We start from the raw sequence: 13,684 nt of genomic DNA, 5'->3' as shown, positions 1-13,684 counted from the left end.
TGTGAAAGGTGGTATTGTAGCAATGTTAAATTTACTGAGATTGATAACTGTACTATGGTTTTTAAGAAAATACACTTCACCCTTAAAAACATTGAAAGGGCCATGATGTATGTAACTTTCCATCAAATGATTGAGGAAAAAAGTATGTGTGTTTATGTGACACACCCACACTGGTCCATCCATATAGATGATATATGTACACATTACCCACATTCACGAGTGAATCTGGGTAAAGGGAATACAGGTGTTTTGATGCTATTTTTTGCAAACTTTCTATAAGTTTGGAGATTATCTCCAAGTAAAAAAATATTTTTTTTGAATTGCAATTGAGTATAGAAGTCTGAAGCTCCAAGGAGAGAATTGGACTAGAGACATATACAGGAGCCCTCAAGACATAGGTGGTGTTTAAAGTCACGAAAACAGATGAGAGCCACTGGAGGAGAAAACGTCAAAGAGGAAGAGAATGGCCAGGCCCACAGCCAGGAAACACTGGTGTCAGGAATCAGACAGAGAGAGAAGGGCCCACTGAGAAGCAGAGGAAGAAGTGGGTGACAGGAAACCAGAGGGGTGAGGTGTCACGAAAACCAAGAATACAGTATTTCAAGAAGACAGAGGGACTAACTGTGACAGGTGTTGCTAAGAGGTTGCCTAAGATGTAAACAGAGATATGACCACTAGATTAAGCAAGATCAAACTCATGCGAGACGTGAACAAGAACAATTTCAATGAAATCACAGTGAACAAGGCCAGATGCTCGTGGTCTCCAGTGTCAACACAAGGTAAAGAAATAGAGCAGCATTAGAAGCTACTGTAGTCGGTTCCTATCATCTCATGCCTTATAGAGGGCAGTTATCGTGCTTGGTCACTAAGGACCTATATCTTCTGTGCTCGTGAGGCAGAGTGAACCTCTCACTACAGAAACCCGAAGTGTCGGATGCTGGCTACCCCAGCTCCCTGGCAGGTAGACCAGATATGTGGCCTGGCTCCGTCCCCACAAGAAGAAGTTGGGATGAAGCACAGATAGAGCAACCTTCACACCCAAGTTTTACTGTATTGGTTCAACTTGGGGCCAAATTTACGTGTTCTAAGCTTGGCAAATGAAAAATTGATCATTTGCCTTGAAAAGCAAATAATTCTATTACTTGTAATTCAGTCTATTTGGGTAAATAGAAGGAACGCATGCATTCTTTTGGTTGAAAATCTGTGAATATGGAGAAAAGTTGTCTTGTTCATTCATTTATTTATAACAAACACTATGTTCCAGGCTCTATTTCAATCCTTTTGTAAATAAAGATTCATTTAATTCTCAAAAAAATAAAGAAAGTTGGGAGAGTTCAGGAGGTATCCTGGCAATGGGCAGTGGTGATCAAGACAGTAAGACCCCCAGTTCCTTCAGGCCACAGGGGTTCTGTTTCTGAGCAGAACTCAGGGCCCAGTGTTAGGATATTGGCAGTGAGCCCTGAAGCAGAGGAAATGCGTCTTCACCATACAGGTCCTTTGGCAGGAGTCAGGGCACTCTACCTGTTTTTGGAGGTGCTGTGAGCTGCCAGTGTCTAATAAACTCTCTGCCTCTGTGCAATCAGCCAGGGTCAGTTGCTTTTGCTTTCAGTCATGAACCTTGACTGGAAAAGGATCTTGCAGTTTCTTGGCTAAAGAGGAGATTCCTTTATGCCGTCTTGCTCAAATTCCGCCTCTCGAGGGTATATCAAGTATGCAGTGTCCCTGGCCAATGGCCACTGCAGACAGAACAGCCTCCCAGTGGCCCCCCTCTGAGGCTATGCCTCAGCCCTGCCACCTAAGACCTCCAATGTCCCAAGACTTTGGCCACCTCATTGCCCCTGGAGCGAAATACCCCAATCTGGATGTGTGTGCCTGCTCCCCACTTGATCTTGGCTTTCTAAAAAACCAGCTCTCCCCACCACCACTGCTTCTCCAGGGACTCCTTGGAGCCTGTGGTTTTCTAACTACTTTGCCATGGAGTGTGGGAAAAGAGATAAGGAAGTGCACAGGTTGAAATGCTTCCAGAAGCATCTTGAAGGTTTGCCTTTTATTAACACTGGTTTGCCATCCTCTGCCTGAAATCAGACCATGTCTGTCATCACCCTGGGCTGATGCAGGATGAATCAGACCCCGTAGATGTAGGGAATCCTCAGTGGTCTCTCCGGCCACACTTGGCACGGACCCCAAAGCAACGGAACAGACCAGCCAGGACGGATTTCTAACCATGACCCTGACAAATGCCAAAACCATGCATTGGCGCCGCCTCCTCGGTCCACTGAGTCTCCATACGGCGGGTCTTTTCCTTCACATATGACTGTGTCTCAGAAGCCTGACGCCTTCCCAGAAGGCTCCCCACACTAATTGTATGTGTGGTCTCTGAGGGAGCCTCATGTTGCCTTTGCAGCTTGAGGGCAACCAGCATCAGACGATAGGGTACTCTGTGTTTGCCCTGCTCCCGTGGGCATGAGATTCCTGGGGCAAATTTCCTTCTATTCCAAAGAACACTTTAGCCACATGACTTCCCCCATTGAAATACCGCCATTTCCCTTGAGGTCGATCCTTGATTTTGTAATCTCCCTGAGAAAAGTGGGGCATAGAGAGAATGGGAGGAACTTTCAATGTGACAGAACTATGCCAGCTCAGGGCCCCCTGACACCAATTCTGGTCTGTCCACATCACCGTTGATGGCATCATCCACTGTGCCTACCCCTTGGTGGATAAAAGGTCCTCCATTTCTTCTTCCTCTTTCAGCCATTAAATGAAGCATTCTTTGGAAACACAATGTTCCATAAGGACACACCAAGGCAAAGTTACGATTACTAAAATCTAGACCAAGAGAAAGATGGTGTAGCTTTGCCCTCAAAGAGAAGTGGCTTAAAGAAAAGAGAGAGAGGTGGCTTATTCTTTCTATTTTGCACCCCAGACTTCCACCCCAGCTCCCCACCTCATCCCCTTGGTAATTGCAAGTCTGTTCTCTACGTCTGTGAATCTGTTTCTACTTCATGGCTTGGTTCAGCTGTGTCATATTTTGGATATCACATGTAAGTGATATCATATGCTATTTGTCTTTCTCCTTCTGACTTAAGTCACTTGGGATGATCATCTTTAGTTGCACCCAGAAGTGGCTTATTCTTCAAACAAGACTTGTGTTGCTCATCTCATCAGGTCTGGGGCCACTGTCCACTTCTGGTAGAACTGGCCCACACCAGTTGACGGTGAAGATGTCTATGGTGCAGACTGGTGAAGATATCTGACTGGTCTACACCGAAGCTGAGACATCTTCCTACCCACAGAGCTGCCAATAATGAGACTAGACAGAGGATAGGGTTTGTGGAGCGGGAGTACGTTGGAGGTACCCACGAGGCCAGAAAAACACTACCCGGCTGAGCTGTGGGAGGTGGTCACCCCAGCCTCCCTTCACCTCCTCCCCTGGGGTTGAGAGGTTCTGGAATGATCTAGCCATTGTGGAGTTTCTGACTCCACAAATGTCTCTTCCTCTCCCAGCCCCAGACTATGGCCTGTCGAAGTAGAGGGCTCTGAGACTGCCCCCAATTCTTCATTTGACAGTCGAAGGGACCTTGCTTCAGACCTTCTGCAAAGGTCGACGGTCAAGTGTTCTGGGGTGTGACGTGGAGAAAAAGCTTGGGATTTGTACGGGGGCTCTTTGGACCAGCCTGAAGCCCAGCAAGGGGTTTAAAGGAGAGAAATGGCTGGAAACCTCGAGGGAGCTGACCCTGCCATTCTTCTGAATTCTCCCCAGGACAAACAGGGCTGAGAGTCCGGAACGGATGAGGAACAGAGCAGCGGCCCCTTGGTCTTGGAGTCCAGCTCTGACGCTCATGGTCCCGGGGAGACGCCCCAGCACCTCATCTCCTCGGAGTCTTGGGAGTCTGACGTCAATGAGGGTCTCTGCAGCAGTGCCCTTCCGAGGAAAATCTGAACCTCCTTCCAGCCATCTGGTGGCCTCGGACAACAACATCTTTTCCAGCTTCCCTGCTGCTGAGGACACACGAGGTCCCTCTCTGTTTTCATTTGGGCTTTCTTGTTTTTGGGGAGATGGGTTGGTTTCAGTTATTTCCTTCTTTAGTTCTGGGCTTTGTTGGGTCTTCGGTGCCGCCTGTGGGGCCTCCCGTTGCAGTCTGAGGGCTTCGCTCTGGTTGCGGAGTGCAGGCTCTCTAGTTAAGGTCGGGGCTCAGTAGCTGTGGCACACGGGCTTGGTTGCCCCTTGCCATGTGGCCTCTTAGTTCCCCGACTAGGGATCAAACCCACGTCCATGCCATTGGAAGGTGGATTCTTAACCACTGGACCACTAGGGAAGTCCCCCTGTCTCCACTTTGAAGTGGCTCAAGTTCACTCTCCATCCACCATCTCTTTGACCCCAGGCCCTCCTCTCCTGCAGGAGCAGACAGAGGATGCCAAGGAGAGTCTCTGTAGTCAGTTGGTGGGAAATGCCCGACAAGCCGTGTCATCTGGGTCACATGAAAGTCTCACCCTGGAAGGGACGCTGCAGGAACCACCAGCCTCTGTGGAGCCAAGAGTGGGGCGCAGGATCACCTCTGGGGAGGAGGGAAGCTAGTCCCGGGCCTGTGCACCCGCCCCCGGGCTCACCGCCCTCATCCTGCCATCCTCTGCGCTGCCCGCGGGCCAGGACTCGCTGTAACGTCATGGTTTTGCCGCCTGCCAGCTGCCGCCTGCCTTGTCCTTCCTGTTCCCACACGCGTGGCCACGTGTGGCCCCCCGGCTGTCGTTCACCTGCCCTCCCCCGGCCCCAGCCCACACAGGGGGAGGGAGGTGGGTAGGGGGAGCGGGGAGGAGCAGAGGGAAGGGTTGCTTCAGTGCCAGGCGCCTGCGATGGACCCGGAGGAGAGTGGAAGGGCGGTGAGAACCCAGGGTGGGGCCGGGCATCCCATTGAAGCCACCCAGCTGTGAACTCGGGGTCCTGGCAGAACCTCGTCCTGTAGATTTCAAAGCTCAGGAGGCTGGTGAATCCAGACCCAGGGTGACACTCTACAGTCTGTGAGCCACAGGCACTGGTCTCATTAGAACCCCTAAAGCACTGCTAGGCTCCACAAATTTACTTTGCAAAGGGAGGTCTGAGGCCAAGGCACTGAGCTTTCTCTGGCACACACTTAGAATTGCACTAAAATTGGGAGATTTTTCCTATTCCATTCACAGCCTATCCCAGAAGGATAAACACCTCAAGAAAGATCAGCAGCTTTGGGACGCTTTGCAGTGGGAACATTATCATTAAAACTTACAATTCTTCCACCTGCCAATGCAGGAGTGTGGTTTCGAACCCTGGTCCAGGAAGATCCCACAGGCCTCAGGGCAACTAAGCCCGTGAGCCGCAATGACTAAGCCAGCTCACCCTAGAGCCTGTGCTCTGCAACAAAAGAAACCACCACAACGAGAAGCCTGTGCCCTAGCCCCAGCTCGCTGCAACTAAAGAAAACCCGAACACAGCAACCAAGACCCAGCGCAGCCAAAAACAAATAAACAATTTTTTAAAGTGTGATTCTTTGTTCCCAAGCAAGTCTTTTTTCAAAGATAATTACAACATATTTAATGTTAAAAAAAAATGCAAAATGAATAACCACCCTGAAAGTATGACATCGCTGAACAAATGGAGGAAAGTTTTTTTTAATGTTCGTTTCTTAGTAAACATTAAACTCTAAGACCCCTACAACTTTGGTGTGGCAGCTGTCTAAGGAATAAAAATGTGGATGAAATGACTCCTGAGTTTGCTCACCTCACAACACCTAGTGAGTGGGGAAATCAACATTTTCAATTTCCTTAAGCTTAATGGAAATGCAGGTTTGAATCTTCAATTGTGAGTACATGAAAATCTACAAAGAACGTGCTGTGTTCTTAATTACTTAATTACTTCTTCTTAATTACTCTTAGTAATTGCGCTCAGTCTTTCAGTCGTCTCTGACTCTTTGTAACCCCATGGACTGTAGCCTGCCAGGCTCCTCTATCCACAGGATTTCCCAGGCGAGAATACTGGAGTGGATTGCCATTTCCTTCTCCAGGGGATCCTCCCGACCCAGGGATCGAATCCATGTCTCCCGCATATCCTGCCTTGGCCGGCGGGTTCTTTACCACTGCACTATGTAGGAAGCCCACTGTTAGTAATTAACCGACCCCTATATGTTTATATTTTGGTTTTTCTGTTTTTATTCTGTTTCCTCATGCACCCTTTTGTTCCTCAATGGTCTCACCTCTGCTTTTTTCTTGGTTCTTCCCTCTCTCCTGCCTAACCCTCAGAAAACCCTCATGCACTCACAGGAATGGACACACTCAACCCCAGCTCATAGCTGCTAGACAGCTTTGGACTTCACCTCACAAACCAAAGCAAACAGCAAAGAAAATTAAAGCTTACCTTTACTTTGGTTGCCGGAATTTTTTACTTTTAACGTACTAGCACATTGGATGCTTATTCTGGCTCAGGCTGAAAAATCAAGCCCTAGCAAAGAGAAGAAAGATTATAACCATTATGGATGGTATACCGTGTGCTTGAAGTTTTATGTATACGCATAGAATGAGCAAGCCTCAAGGAACAAAATCATAAGCCAACCTGCCTTTACAACCATCCTGTTGAACTCAGGCAGGTCTCGGGATTCTTCTGGCCCTCCAATGAAAAATTAGAATGCCCAGTGCCTTAAAACAGTCAAAGGCCAACTTCATTTAAAGATTCAGTGGTGATCCTTACCCTCGGCTCAGCACTATGTAGGGGGAAAACCTACAGCACAGGAGGGAGATGTGATTTGCTTTTCTCTTTTCTTCATCTATTTTCCCAATTTGACTCTGTTTACTCATCCTTCACCGTTTTGCTAACCATCATTTCTAAACCCTCCTGGGTCACAGGGTGGGGAAACGGGGAGAAGAGAGAAGTGGGGCATCGGAAGAAGCAAACTTCCTCATCAGGTCCTGTGATGAGTTGAGTTTGCTCCGTCTGGAATGAGGTGTTGAAATCTGCCTTCATGTCATGAGACAGGCATGGGTTCTTAGCACACATGCCCAGTCAACGCGACTCTCTTAATTAGAGTCTGCTTGATGAGAACATGTGTGTCTGTCATCCAGTCGGTCTACAGGAAAAACGCCCCAGTGGAGGGAACGGGGGCAAAGGCCTTGAAGAGGGAGCACACTGTGGATGTCCCAGGGACAGAGGCGGCCCTTTGGCTGGAGCGCAGGGATCGGGGAGCGGCGGGAGATGAGGGCAGAGGATAGTGAAGACTGGATCCCGTGGGGCCTCCTAGACCAAAATTCTGACTGTATTCTGGGCGGGGCACATAGGAAGCGAATAGGGCGAATAGGGGTGTGGACAGGAGAGACATGATCTGACTCCGGCTTTGAAAGGATCACTCAGTCCCTTTGTGGAGGATAGGTGTGGGGGAAAGGGAAAGTGAGAAAGGCTGAATGTTTAACTGGCTGAAAGGAGATTAACTTGAAGGCTTTGCAACAATCCAGGTGAGGAGGAGGATGGCTCGGGCCAGAACGGAAGTGCTGGAGGTAGTGAGAAGTGAACAGGGATTTATGTTGGAGGCAGTCAATATCACCCCTGAAGGACTGGATCAGGAATATGAAAGAAAGAAAGCTGACTCCAAAGTTTGGGGCCTTAACAAGTGGAAGGAGGGAGTTGGCCTCGGGAAGTTTGCATATTTGAGATAAAGATGGAATCAGGAATTCACCTGGAGAGGTTAATTGAGACGTAATGTTAGCCAATTAGCAGCCAAGCTGGCAGTTAGGGCCATGAGTTTGGGGTCAGCCTAGAGATATAAATCTTAGAGTCATCAGTATATAGATGTCATTTAAAGTCAGGTGACTGAGTAGATCAAATGGGAATGAAAGTGGATAAAGAGAAGTCCAAGGGCTAAGCTTCGGGGCATCCAATGTTCAGATAGAGAGATACAGAGAAACAGCAGAGACTGAGAACAAGAGTAGGAGGAGAACCAATGAGGTCCCAGAAACCAAGATGAAATAAGCCTTCAGGAACAACCAACTGTTTCAAACGCTGCCAAGGTCAAGAGTATGCATTGGCAACATGGGGGTCATTGGTGACCTTGACCATGGCTATTTCAGCAGAGCAATGAAGACGGGTTTAAGTGTGGCCAGGGCTTCCCAGGTAGCTCAGTGGTAAAGACTCTGCCTGCCAAGCAGGGGACACAGGTTCGACCCCTGGGACAGGAAGATCCCCTAGAGAAGGAAGTCAACCCACCCCAGTATTCTTGCCGGGAGAATCCCATGGACAGAGGAGTCTGGAGGGCTACAGTCCCTGGGGTCACACAGAGTCGGACACGGCTGAGAACACAGGCACACACACGTGTTCTAAGAGAATGGGAGATGAGGAAACGGAGGCGGGGAGTGAGACAAATCTTTTGAGGACCTTTGATCCAACAGAGAAATGAGACGTAGGAGCCGGAGTGGAATATGGAGCCAGTGGAAGTTTGGGGTTTGGTTGTGTCTGTTTCTGAGACAAGAGACATGAGGGTGGGTTTGTGTATGCTGATCAGAACAACGCAGGAACAAGAGGAGAGAACTGTCAGTGTGAGACACTCAGGGGTACCAGAAAAGATTGGATCTAGTAAATATCAGAGGGGTTGAGCCCAGATACTGGTCTAATTACAGGAAGGAGGGCAGAGTAAATGGGCACCGACTCAAGCACGATGGTGGAGGGAGCATGTGGACACTCTATTCACTTTCCCAGTGAAACCCAGAGCCAGGTCATCAGCGGACAGAGGGAAAGGAGGGAGGAAGGAGGAAGAAAGATGAGAAAGTGTGAAAAGGCAGTTTAGGAGAGAGGACGATGGAGTCAGGTTACTGGGCAAACCTAGGGCCCACGTGAGTTACAGCGTTAAACGAAACCAGCCGGCAGGGGAATGTGTTTCTGCAGCCCCTTCAGCAACCCCGAGCAGGCATGCAGCAGAGACACCGACTTCAAAGAAATGCAAATTAAGATAAAGCACCATCTTCAAAAAAAATTCACTTTAACAGCAAATATGTTTAAAGTATCCTCAAAGATACCAGGAAAGAGTAAAATAGAAACTCTCCCACGTATCTCCTAAGAGTGTAAATTGGCACAATTAACTTGAGAAATGAGTCCCTGAGTCTTAAAAATATTTATTTTACATTCTAGGAATCCATTCTAAGAAGAGAACCAAAAAATGCACACAAAAATATTTATGTAAGTACTATTTACACTTGGGGAAAATTGGAAACAATTAAATCACTAAAATGAGGGGAGGGGTCATGAAAATAACAGGATAACCATCTCTGAAAGAGCAGCTTTTCCTGAAACAGATGTTCACAAGAGTCTTTAACAACATGAAAAAATTCGTAAGATATTAATCTATAGCTACTACTAAAAATAGTCAAGATAAAATGCATTTTTAGAAGTCACTGGGAAAACTCCAAAATGTTCATTGTAATTATCTTTGAGTAATAGTAGGGTTATATCTGATTTTCATTTTCTTCATTATTGCTTTCTGTAGTTTTCAAAATGAGTATTTTTATCATAATCAACCAGAACAAAAATGCTATGCTTAAAATTATAGTCCATTCTTAAACCAGGAGGATGGATTTGAGATATTGGGGTTCTCTCTAGTCACTTGTCCCCATAGTCTCACATCTCACACTGTGCAAATTGGAGTCACAGCCAAACATTCCCTCCCAAGCAGCCTCAGTTTGCCTCATCAGAGGTGAACCCTCAAAAGCTTTAACCTGAAGATAAAATAGAGTAATTCATTTAGAATGAACTATGTATTGAAGGTATTCTTATTCTAGATTGATTAGCATCTCCTAACTTCTTTTTTTCTAGATTTGAACCAGCCCTTCCGAGAATGTGGAGACAGTCTTCGGGACTCAGGAACATTTAGACTCCAGCAGATATCCTAAGTAAGGTTTGTAAAACTCTCTTTTTTAAACTGAAATATAGTAATATAGTTGATTTGCAATATTGTGTTAGTTTCACAGGTATAGCAAAGTGATTCTGTTATATATTTTTTCAGATTACTTTTCTTTATAAATTATTACAAAATACTGACTACAGTTCCCTGTGCTGTACAACAAATCCTTGTTGCTTGTCTATCTTTTATATCAGTTCAGTCGCTCAGTCGTGTCCAAATCTTTGTGACTCTTTTCCAATGAGTCAGTTTTTTGAATCAGGTGGCCAAAGTATTGGAGTTTCAGCTTTAGCATCAGCCCTTCTAATGAATATTCAGGACTGATTTCCTTTAGGATGGACTGGTTGGCTCTCCTTGCAGTCCAAGGGACCCTCAAGAATCTTCTTCAGCACCAGAGTTCAAAAGTATCAATTCTTTGGTGCTCAACCTTCTTTAAGGTCCAGCTCTCACATCCATACCTGACTACTGGAAAAACCATAGCTTTGACTAGACGGACCTTTGTTGGCAAAGTAATGCCTCTGCTTTTTAATGTGCTGTCTAGGTTGGTCATAGCTTCTTTTCCAAGGAGCAATCTTATATGCAGTAATTAGAATACTCCCTCACACCAGATACAAAAATAAACTCAAAATGATTTAAAGACATAAATACAAGATATGATACCGTAAAAACTCCTAAAAGAGAACCTAGGTCAAACATTGTCTGATATAAATACTAGCAATATTACCCAATTCAATGGACATAAACATGCGCAGACTCCGGGAGATGATGAGGGCCAAGGAAGCCTGACATGCTGCAGTCCTGGGGTCATAAAGAGCCGGACATGACTTGGTCACTGAACAGCACCAGTGTTTTCTTAGATCAGTCTCCCAAGCAAAAGAAATAAAATTCTTTTTCTTGTAAATTCATGAAATTCCCTGGCCATTCAGTGGTTAGGACTCTGTGCTTCCACTGCAAAGGGGCACGGATTTGATCCCTGGTTGGGGAACTAAGATCCTGCATGCTGTGCAGAGCAACCAAAAATAAATTTTAGAACTAATTAATTAATTAACTCAGCCATGAAATACCTCAAAAGGAACTTTTCCTCACGTATCAGTCAGCTGTCACTGCATAGAAACAGCCACAGAAGGTCAGTAACACACAACAGTGATAAGCAGACATTTCACTCATGCACTTGGGTATTTGCTGGAGCCAGTCTGATACAGGCCAAGCTTGACCCGGCAGCTCTAGTTTGAAAGTTTAGACCAAAATTGCTCCGATTGTCTCTTATCCTCCTTGGACCAGTGGGCTAGTCTGGCATGTTCTCATGATGATGGCACATGCATAAAAAAATTAAGCCCAACCAGGTAAGCATACATCAAGTCCTTGCTTGCTGTCTGTTAATAGCCCATTGGCTGAAACAAGTCACGTGGCAAGCACAAAGTCAAGGACAATTAAATTCTACTCCTCTTGTGGAAGAACTGCTGAATCACACAGAGAAAGTGTGTGAATACAGAGACAAGGAGAGAATGAGCCAATTAATCAACCTACTATATCCAAGAAAGACAGCAAAACAGAGAAAGTGCAAACAGGAAAGGTGGAAATTCATTTACGAAGAGTAAATTCTTCCATCAAAATCGAATCACGGACAGCTCCCATTCCTAGTTATTAATTCTTTCTCAACACCTCTGTGGAAACCCAACCCCAGAGCTCCAGTATTCAGTCCTTGAGCAGTTCTCATCCCCAGCTCCTCCAGAGGGGAGACAGGAGCCAGATGGGTCAGCAGGTTAACGGGCATCATTCTAGAGAACAAATACACACCTTGGCTTTTCTCTATCCCAGGAACGTCAGACATGAAAGCCTCTCCCTCTAAGCCAGCCTCAAGCCCATCCGGTCTGCCCTGCAACCCAAAGCCCCTGAAGGTGATGAGGAAACAGGTATAGGGGCCATTTCTTCAATCTTTCCTATGAAAGTGTAGGTATTAGCGGATCAGTCCTGTCTGACTCTTTGCGACCCCATAGACTGTAGCCCGTCAAGCTCCTTCTGTCCATGGGGTTTCCCAGGTTAGAATACTGATGTGGGTTGACTCTTTTCTATGAGGCTCCTTCCAAATGGGAGATTTGGGGATTCCCTTATCACAAGGGGTCCACTATTTATCTGCAACAGGAAAAGGAGCATGTCTTGATGCCATTGTTGTTTAATTGCTGAGTCAATTCTGATTCTTTTGTGACCCCATGGACTGAAGCCCACCAGGCTCTTCATCCATGGGATTTCACAGGCAAGAATACTGAAGTGGGTTGCTATTTCCTTCTCCAGGGGATCTTCCCCACCCAGAAGCCACATCTCCTGCATTGGCAGGCAGATTCTTTACCACTGAGCCAGCAGGGAAGCCCTCTTAATGCCATTAGAATATGCTTAATACAGCCCGAAAGTCTCTTCCTCCCTTTCTCTCCTCTCCCTCTCTGCCTCCTTCCTTTCAAGCCCACTTCCAAAGCTGACCTGACTCTCCAGCAAAGGCCCAAGTCAGCCCAACCCAGAGCTTTGGGGCCAGAGATAGCTCTCAAGGACTGAATACTGGAGCTCTGGGGGTTGGGTTTCCACAGAGGTGCTGAGAAAGTATTAATAACTAGGAATAGCAGCTGTCCATGATTTGATTTTGATGGAAGAAATTTACTCTTTGTAAATAATTTCCACCTTTCCTGTTTGCATTTTCCCTGTTTTTCTTTCTTTCCTGGTTGTAGTAGATTGATTCATTGACTCATTCTTCCCTTGTCCCTGTATTCACACCCTTTTCTGTGATTCAGCATTTCCTTCCACGAGAGGGGAAGAATTTATTTGTCCTTGACTTTGTGCTTGCCATGTGATTTGTTTTAGTCAATGGGCTGTTAACAGACTACAAGCGAGGACAATAATAATTTGCATTCCCACATTATACTGGAGTTGTTCATGAAAGTCAGCAGTTCTACCTTCTGCTCTGAAATACAGTTGTTGAGAGGATTTGACTTTAGGTTCAGATAGACTTGAGCAGACACCTGTCTTCGCTTCTCACCTACCACGTGACCTTAGGCAAATTGCTTAACCCCTCAGGCTCCAAGACTTCCCAGAATCCGCCTGCAATGTGGGAGACCTGGATTCGATCCCTGGGTTGGGAAGATCCCCTGGAGAAGGGAACATCTACCCACTCCAGTATTCCTGCCTGGAGAATTCATGGACAGAGGAGCCTGGCAGGCTACAGTCCATGGGGTTGCAAAGAGTTGGACAGGACTGACTGACACTGGATTCACTTCAGGTTTCTCATGGGTAAAGTGGGCTGATAACAACGGCTACCTCATAGGACTACTGTGTATCTGATGAGATAAGATATGAAAGTGCTTAGAACACTGCCTGCCACGTGGTCCACGTTTAGTCACCTGCCGCTGCAACAACTTGATATGGAAACCACAAACCTCCAGTGGGAAGAGTCAACCCTGGTGAACTCTGAGGAGCAGAACCCCGCATCATGAATCTCACATTTACAGTATTTAAAAAACTTAAAAGACTTGTTCCCACCACGGAGATAAAAGGAGTGTTCAGGCCAGTTTGGAGTTAACCACTCCTGGGTACTCAAACGTTCTAATGGGAATTTTTGTGGTCTGAGCCATACTTGCAAAAACACAGGTGTCTGTGGCCAGTAACTTAAACATGAAACAACCGTCACCCAGCAACAAGCCAGGAACACCTGTTGGTGTCTGCTAGATTCCACCACATGGCACAAACCTGCTGATTCTTCTTGCATCACTGGGTAGATCAACAAACTTTTCATGCAG

At 46.4% G+C, this 13,684-nt stretch overlaps 1 long non-coding RNA gene across 1 annotated transcript in view; it reads right to left on the bottom strand.

Moving 5' to 3' along the window:
- LOC122686963 overlaps positions 1 to 13,684 on the bottom strand; it is a 28,306-nt gene that overhangs the window by 7,907 nt on the left and 6,715 nt on the right. The window contains exon 2 of the long non-coding RNA XR_006338965.1: positions 6,383 to 6,466. This is a non-coding gene — a long non-coding RNA (uncharacterized LOC122686963). The remainder of the gene's footprint in view (positions 1 to 6,382; positions 6,467 to 13,684) is intronic.

This window comes from Cervus elaphus, chromosome 30 (genome assembly GCF_910594005.1).
Source record: "Cervus elaphus chromosome 30, mCerEla1.1, whole genome shotgun sequence".
In the NCBI taxonomy this organism is placed as follows: domain Eukaryota; kingdom Metazoa; phylum Chordata; class Mammalia; order Artiodactyla; family Cervidae; genus Cervus; species Cervus elaphus.
Note: the sequence above shows the minus strand (reverse complement) of the source record. Positions and strands in the feature narration are given on the sequence as shown.